This window comes from Euphorbia lathyris, chromosome 7 (assembly GCF_963576675.1).
Source record: "Euphorbia lathyris chromosome 7, ddEupLath1.1, whole genome shotgun sequence".
In the NCBI taxonomy this organism is placed as follows: Eukaryota; Viridiplantae; Streptophyta; class Magnoliopsida; order Malpighiales; family Euphorbiaceae; genus Euphorbia; species Euphorbia lathyris.
The window spans coordinates 79,497,667-79,507,442 of NC_088916.1; positions in this window are offsets into that span (position 1 = coordinate 79,497,667).

Genomic DNA, 9,776 nt, shown 5'->3' on the forward strand with positions numbered 1-9,776 from the left:
ATGTTTGGCATGCTCGTTTTTGTTATGTTAATAAGTGTATCATTAAGAACATGAGTAACTTAGGATTAATTCTAAAACTGAATTTAAATGAGTTTAAGAAATGTGATTATTGTAGTCAGGCAAAAATCACAAAAACACCTCATAAATCTGTGGTTAGATATTATGAACCTCTATAATTAATTCATTATGATATATGTGAATTAGATGGAAAATTGACTAGAAATGATAAACGTTATTTTATAACATTTATTGATGACTGCTCTGACTTTACTTCTGTATACTTGATGAAAAATAAAAGTGAAGCTCTTGACATGTTTAAGTTATTCATTGTTGAAATAGAAAATCAGTGCAATAGGAAAGTTAAAAGACTTCGTAGTGATATAGGCGCCGAATATGGTTCTAGCATGTTTATTGAATTTTATAAATCACATGGAATTATGCATGAAACAACTGTACCATATTCACCAGAGATGAATGGAAATGCTAAAAGGAAAAATAGGACACTGGCAGAGTCTGTAGTAGCTATAATGCTTAGTTCAGGTGCTGCTTCCCATTGGTGGGGAGAAATTTTATTGACTGTTTGTTATGTGTTAAATAGGGTCCCTAAGTCAAAAAATAAAATCTCTCCTTATACGATTTTGAAAAATAAAACACCTAACATGTCCTATTTTAGAACTTGGGGCTGTTTGGGTTATGTTAGGATTTCTGACCCTAAGAGAGTCAAACTTGTTAGTAGGGTTTATGAATGTGTGTTTATTGGGTATCCTGTGAATATATAGTAAAGCATATAGGTTCTATGATTTGAATGGACATGTTATATTGGAATCAAATGATGCTGACTTTTATGAAGATAGATTTCCTTTTAAATTGAGAAATAGTGGGGGTGCATCATCTAGTAACATGCATGTTGTTAGACCTATAGTGCATAAAGAGAGTGAGGAATCTGAACCTAGAAGAAGTAAGAGATCTAGAGTCTCTAAAGACTTTGGTCTTGACTTTTATGCATTCTCAGTAGAGGAGGATCCACTTACCCTTCAAAAAGCCTTAACCTCTTTAGATGCCGATTTATGGCAAGAAGCCATCAAAAGGAAACTGAAACCTGATGGTTCAGTTGATAAATGCAAGGCTCTCCTTATAGCTAAAGGCTTTAGACAAAGAGAAAATGTAGATTTCTTTGACACTTATTCACCTGTTACTAGAATTACATCTCTTCGTGTTTTGATTGCTATTGCTTCTGTACACAATCTTATTGTGCACCAAATGGATGTTAAAACTGCTTTTTTTGAATGGTGAATTAGAAGAAGAGGTTTATATGGATCAATCTGGGGGCTTTGTTATTTCTGACCAAGCCCATGAAATGTGTGAATTAGATAACTCTTTGTATGGCTTAAGCAAGCACCTAAGCAATGTCATGAAAAATTTGACAATCTAATTATTTCAAATGGCTTCAAGGTGAATGAAAGTGATAAATGCATCTACTATAAGTATGAAAATGGTGTTTGCACCATTATATGCTTATATGTTGATGACTTGCTAATTTTTGGATCTAATATTCATGTTATGAATTCTGTGAAGTCTATGCTGTGTGAAAACTTTGACATGAAAGATCTAGGAGAAGCAAATGTCATGTCATGGCATCAAGATAACTTGGTCTGAAAATGGAATTTCTTTAGATTAATCTCACTATATTGAGAAGATTCTAAAGAAATATAATTATTTTGAATTAGACCTGGGCATGGGCCGGCGAGCCCGTCCGACCCGCTGGGACCCATTTAGCCGGGATTGGACACATGAAATTAGTGTCAGTCCCGCCCCCGCCCAAGCCCGTATAAGCCCGTCATAAACTGAGCGGACTTGGGCTATATGAATTTTCCATCGGACCGGCCCGACCCGATATACTATATATATATATATATATTAATATTATTAATTATCGTGTTGTATATACTATTTTTTTATTAAGAAAAGTTGGTATGACATTCTAATTGTATTTTTAAAAATATACAAATGAGTTTGGACGGACAGGCTTAGGATTCATATTTTAGGTCCGAGCCCGACTCAATTTATTACGGGTTGGGCTGGATTTGAGCTCGTCAAGTTTTATTAAAAGCCTGACAGGCCCGGCCCAGCCCAGGTCTACTTTGAATATAAGCATGCATGCACACCTTATGACGCTAGTGTAAAACTTTTTAAGAACACCGAAAACAGTGTAAGACAACCAAAGTATGCTAGCATAATTGGCAGCCTCCACTATGCCACCGATTGTACTAGACCCGATATAGCTTATGTCGTGAGATTATTATGCAGATTTACTAGTAGATCTAGTGTTGAGCATTGAAATGCTATAAAAAGGGTCGTGATAAGAACCATGAAATTTGGATTACATTCTCAAAGGTTTCCAATCGTTCTCGAAGGATATAGTGAGATAATTCCAAAGGCAACTAGTTTTTCTTTTGAAAAAAATTAAAATTAAAATATTTAATATACTACAACAAAATTTCTTAATTTAACTAGTCATATAAATGATGGTTGTTGCCATCTAGGTTTTATTTTTAGATGGTAATTAGCTGTAAAAACACTAATTAAGTATTTATTTATAAATGGAAAAAAATAAACAAAAAAGGAAAAGAGTTTGCAGTCTGCATACGAGGGGGGGCTATAATGACATATGAGAGTATACATTTTTGCTAAACTGTGACGTGGATTTTGAAATAAAAATGCAAAACGCGTGAATGAAAAAGGGTAGTGACGTGTTTAGACTTATCCCTATTAAATCAATTTCTAAAAATAATTAATTTGATATAAATATAAAAGTTAAATAAAAGTTTGATATGAAAAATTAGCAAAACTTTTTATTTTCTTAGCTTTTGAAATAATGATTTATTTTAGCTTTTCGAATTTTATCTTTCACGGGCAAAGTATGAAAAAAATGCTCGTGATTTGCTTTATTTGCAAATAGAAGTCTGTGGTTTAAAAGTTTGCAAATAGAGGTATGTGGTATGCTTTTTTCTACAAAACAAAGTATTTAAAATTAAACTTTTAAGTAATTGATAACAATAAGAGTATTTTTTTTATTTTTTTCAATTATATTTATATATTGACAAAACACAGATCCCAAAATCAAATTGAAACGGTGTAAAATAAATTTAAATACCAATTTAGTTCATAAACTGTCAGATTAGTAAAAACGTAAAATTCCACCATATTATTTATTGTTTCGATTTAGGAAGTTGTTTTTTTCGGAGGTTATGTTTTGCTGATATGTAAGAATAATTTTTTTAGGATAAAAATGTCTTTAGTTGCAATCAGAACTTAACTGTGTAATTGTAATACTTTGTTTTGTAAATAAAACATACCACAGACCTTTATCTGTAAACTTTTAAACCACATATCTCTATTTGCAAAGTGGGCAAACCACATACATTTTTTTTTTGTACTTTTCCCTGTAATTTATATCCTTAATGAATTATTTGATTTGACTTTTTACTATATAAAACTCTGAAACATTACGATAATAATCATGTTTGGTAAAAAGTTTTTTGGGGGTAAAATTTAAGGGTTTAAACCAATTTAGAAGTTTTTATTAGTTAAACTTCTAATAGCAGTGTTTGGTGAAGAGAAGTTTCAAAGAACTTATTAGCTCTAAAAAAACTAATTTTGAAAAAGTTGGTTTTAGGAGCTTTTCCAATTAGCTTATTGCTCGGTCTCTTTTTAATGACATTTTTATTTATAATTACCACAGTAAAGCCTCTATATAGGAATAACATCTATTTTATTATAAAAAAATTCGGTCCCAATTTGGTAATAATCTTTATGGCCAAACTCTATTTAGTAATAACCTCCCAATTGTTATACAAGTAGCCTGGTCCCAAGTGTATTTCTATATAGAGGTTTTACTGTATCTTTAGCCCCAAATAAAGGTTTTACTGTGCCCTTATTTGTCATTTTATAGAAATATTTATTAGTAATTAACTAAATTTTACCAAACAAGTTTATACAACCAGTTAGCCAAATCAACTAACCAAAATGATAATCAGCTAACAACTAATGTAATCAGCTAAGAGTTGCTAACAACTATTTGACAAACAGGATCAACAATCGGATTTACAAATGATGTCGTCAATCATTATTCCAGAAAGAATAATGACAAACTGTTATTCATTCTAGAAGAATGGTTAATGATAATTATTGGAGGATTAACGATAATTAAGCTCAATTAAAGCGAGAAAGTTACAAAAGAGAGTATATATACTCCAACTAGAGTTTGCTACAAGTAAGTTAATAACATTTTTTTCTTTTCAATATTTTTTATACTCCAGTAATATACTGACTTGATCGTCGGAGTGTCCACGGCCGAACCTAACAGCGTCTCACAGTGTAGCCACTTGCAGAACCACCAGAGGAGAAAAGTGAAGTTATCACATTAGATATACATTTCTTTAAAAATAGGGATAAGGTACAAAAGTACTACTAACATTAATAGATAAAAAAAAATAAGGATAAGGTGCAAAATATCATTCCATAAAAATAAAATAAGGATAAGGTCCAAAAGTATCACTCTATAAATTAAATGAAATCAGAATACAAAGGTCGAACAATAAAATCTAGAGGTCTAGAAGACCACTCTATAAGTCCGGACCTAGAATAAAAAGTTTTTCGTACTTTTTTTTTTGGTTTTTTTGTAACTATATTAATAACATATTAAATATATTTTAAACAGTTTGACAAAAAAAAAAAATTGTAGTAAACGTATATGTAGTAGATTTAGTTTTTAAAAGAATTTTTGTTAGTAGTATACTAAATATTTAACCTTAACGTTTCAAGCGAAGTATAGATTTAGCCCTAACGTATGAAATTATGCAAATTTATCCCTAACGTTTTCAAGCAAGATCAATTTTAGCTATACGCCGCTGAAAGTTTGAAAATATTGGTTTGACTGTTATTTAGTTGTCACATTGGAATTTCCAAACAAGTTTGTCGATAAATTGAAGCAATTTTATCTTTTTTTTTTTTTGTTTTGTAACTATACTAATAACATAGTAAATATTTTTAGACAGTTTGACAAAAAAAATTGTGATTAACTTATATATACCAAATTTAGTTTTAGAATTTTAATAGAATTTTTATTAGCCATACACTAAATATCTTGGACATAATTGATATTTGGAAGATTAACCGTTAATAATAATTTGATAAGTCGGATTCTAACAATTATAATCATACATATTTAATCCTGATTTATAATAATCTATGAAAAACTAAATTTTAATCAACATTTGTATACATAATTTTAGGTGTCCAATACATTGTAAAAGGACTTCTTTTTAATAATGGTGAAAAAACAATCAAAGAATATTTTCTAACCAATAATTTTTTTTATTTGGGGATTAACCACAATTTTTCTAACATGTAGAGAGTTAAAGAATATATTTTTTTATTTATTTTTATTGAATATATATAGAGAATAAAAATACCCCTAATTTTGTTGTGTTTTATTGAGGGTAAATTACACACATTGCCACTGCTTTATCCATTTTAACATTATGATCAATGAACTTTAATTCTTAACGGTACGACTAATGAACTTTATACTTTTTAACATAGGTGACCATTCAACTTTAACTAACTCTTTAAAATGACTGTTAACGACCTCAAAATAAAAATATTCAAGAATTAAAGTTATTAAGAACGACATTTACCATGAAACCATATTTTTTATTTTCCAAAATCATCCTTTTTGGAGTTTTCTCTCTAAAAATTCACTTCCTCCTAACCAAACAACACCTAAATAACCTCGAAACGAAAAGAACAACGGTACCTCACAGGGAGAAGCTCCGCATAAAGATGAGAGAAAAATAGAGGAATGCCCAATAAAGAAGAAGATGAGTTAAACAATGTTGATTAAAAGGGGAATTTGAGTTCTTTCATCTCCGTTGTTGTTCAACGGATATGAGTATTGTCATCTGACAAGTTTGGTTTTGTCTTGCTCTTTGACAAGTTTCTTCTTTTCTTTTCAATTCTTGCATCAAAAGTTATTTTTCCATCTATGACATCATTAAGTAATCACTCTGGTGAATACATTTTAGCTAAGATTAGAGCTTTTCAAGAAAATCTCAGTCCTCACCTAGCCGAGGTCATGACTATCAAAGAAGCTTTAAGTTGGATTAAAAACCATCGCCTCAGTGAAAAAATTTAAATTCAGTCGGAATGTCTCGTCATAGTCAAGACAATTCAAATGAGTTTAGAAGGTCCTTCTTATTTAGTTGACATTATTTTTTATTATATTCATTTATTACGAGATTTAGAGTTGTGCTCTATCTCCTTTATTAAGCGCTCAACGAATTCGACTGTCCATGCTCTAGCAAAAGCGGTAAATTCTATGTCTGTTCGGGATGAGTGAGCATGTCCACCACCATTTCTTAGCAATATTCTTTCATCTAATTTAAGTTAATAAAACTTGGCATTATTTTAAAAAAAAAAAACTCAAAACGAAAATTTTCAAGAATTAAAGTTATTATTAACTTTTCGAATTTTTTATTTTGAGACCGTCAACAATCGTTTTGAGACGTTGAGTGGCCACCGGTATTAAAAAAAGTGTAAATTATACTGTTAAAAATTAAAATTCAATAGTTATAATATTAAAATAGGTAAAGTTCAGTGTCATCGATGTAATTTACCGGTTTTATTGAAGAATGGTTGGAAAGTGAAAATTAGAAGCAAAGTGATAGAGAAAGACGTTGATTGGGCATACGTATGAATGAAAAGGCATACTATAATAATAATAATAATATCACGAGTGACGGGACCAACTAGTGCTATATTATTCTTGTAACATCATCACTCACTTTTTATTTTTATTTGATTAATTCAATCTATCTTTGATTAGATATTGTTTTAGGTTATTTATAACAACTCAATTTTCAAAAGTTATATCAACATGGAAAAGTTTATTCATATCATGCAAAATGATAACATAAGCATGAAGTTAGCCTCTAAACCTAAAAGCACGTATGGAGCTGTTAGACGTGATTAACTAAAAAATCAGACGAATTCTGAAAAATATATGAAGAGTAAATAAAAATAAATATAATAGAGTTAGACAAATCTGAAGCCTGTATTAGCAGTCTCCTTAAGACAGATTTCGTCATTATTGACGATCGTAAATCTCCCAGGATACAACAGATTACGCAAGCGAACTCTTACCGTGTGTAGATTCGTTATCACTGGAGTAGGAAAACAAGAACAAACATAAAAAGACAGTTCAGAGAATGTTTCTTTTTCCAAACAGTCTCTTAATTTGACAGTCTATTCTATATAAATAGAACTTGAAAGGACGCGACTGTTCATGGACAGACACGACTATTCATGAACGAACACGATTGTTCACGGCGGATACGACTGTTCACGAACGAACACAGTTATTCATGAAATGAGGTTGTTTGTTGGTATTTAAATTAATTATATAATTTTATTCAATTTTGTCCAACAGGAACTAGCGACCCACGTCTATGACGGTCCAAGACCAACGATAGTAGCCCAAATACGGCAAGCGGATATGTAACATTCTAATACAAAGGAACCTTTCAAAATCCTATGAAAAAAAGAAATCCTCACAGGATTCGGACTCCTTGAGAGATAAAGAATCCTAATTCCATAAGGATCCTGAAAGAAGTGACAAACCTTAAACCTAAACAAACACTATAAATAAACAGCTACGAGCACAATATTCGGTATGTTAACTACTATCTCGCAACTAGTTCATACCCTTCAATCCGATCTAATCATAAACTAACTTAGGAATCGGAGCGAGTTCACTAGACTCCGACCCCGTCTGACTTACGTTCTGTTTTATGGGTTCATTACAACGTCGAATTGCTCCAATAGTTTGGACATGTAAGCAATACTAGGTAACCAGTTATCACTTACCAAAAAGAATCTTAAAAGACAAGTTTCGTAAATAGAGATTAGAGTTTAACTATTAATTGATTTTTTTAAACAAATTAATTGTTTTTATGGGTTAATCTGATCGTTGATGACTACAAAATAGAAAATTTCAAGAATCAAATTTAGCTTTAGTACCATCCGTTTCATTATATAAGTCATTTTAGAAAGTGAATTTTATTTTTTCTAAAATATAAGTCGTTCTACATTTCTAAAAAAATTTAGTTTAGTTTTTCAATCCAAGTATTGCATTTTTTTTTGTCTTGGTTTTCAATTTATATTGTTTTTTAACATTTCAATGTTTATTCTCCAACCATTATATGAGAAGATTTTTTTTAAGCTAATAAATGTAAATTCATTAATTTGACTTTATATTAATTGTATTTCTTAGCCTGTTGGTTGAGAGCTTACCTATGACCCTAGAGGTCATGAGTTTGAATCACATGGGGTGGGATGGGTTGAGGGTTTTCCTTTCTCTTTCATGTGTTTACCTTTGTCTTCAAGATTTGGGTGATAACGATCTTAAAATAAAAAATAAAAAATTCAAGAATTAAATAATATTTTAAACAACTTTAATTCTTTAACTTTTTAGATTTGAGGTCACTTAGATGGTATTTTTTATGAGAGAGAAAGTTAATGTTTAGAGAGAGAAAACTCCAAAAAAAATAGTGATTTGGAAAAATAAAAAATGTGGTTCCATAGTAATATGATACTAGTCGAAAACCCGTGCGATGCACGGGATACGAAACTTTTATATAATTTAGATTAATAAATAAATTGACGTATTTACTTTTAAGTAATTTTATATCATGCTATGAATTTTTTTTATATTATGTATATTTGAAATTAATATATATTTTTTATTGATAATTCAAATTAAATTTATTTTGAAAATAATTTATTAATTTTTTATAGAATTTTAATTAAAGGTGAATGATTTATTTATTTTTACAAATTCAATGATTTGTACTTTTTAGTAATTTTAATATATTTTCATATTTTGGAATTCTATGAAACAATAATAATAAAATAGGAGATTAATTAAGAAATATATTAGAATATAATGAAAAGCCAAAAATTGAATTAAACTACAATTAAAATTAAAAATTATATTTACGATAGAAAAGAATTACAATATATAAACAAAAATTGAATTAAACTACAATTAAAATTAAATATTATATCTACGATACAAAAGAATTACAATCTATGTTAAAATGGAAACAACAAAGAAACTTTATAAATTCAATATGTTACATGTAAAAAAAAATAAAATTCATAAGAATTAGGTACAAATTCATCTTGGTGATAATCATGTTGTTTGATGGAATCTCATGATCACCAAGTATTCGAATTCAATTATTCATTCTGCTACAATAACCCAATATATCCAATTGAATAAGCTTAAGGTGGTGATTTCTCCTATTTTCATCTCGTAATATCACATCAAGACATTCAATCAATTTGTTCTTCATTCTTTCACTGTATAGAATATCGCTCACGCTCGCAGATATCACTTATTTGATTTCATTAATATTTTCTAATAATTATATATTCTTGAATTTTGTAAGCAAGAAAAACAAATAAAAAAAGTAGAAAACAAAAATGAATGGACAAAAAAGATAATTAGGAGAGAACTATCTTCCTCTCGTTTTTTTTTCAAAAATAAGAGAGGATGTCAAGATATAAGCATATAAAGAGAAGAGTGTAAATATTTTTTTCCCATTAATTAAAATTTTTATTTTTTCTTAATGAAATATTAAGTTCACTCAGTACAAAAAAAAACATTTTATAATTAATATGTGAAATTAATTCTATTAATTAGAATAATTATG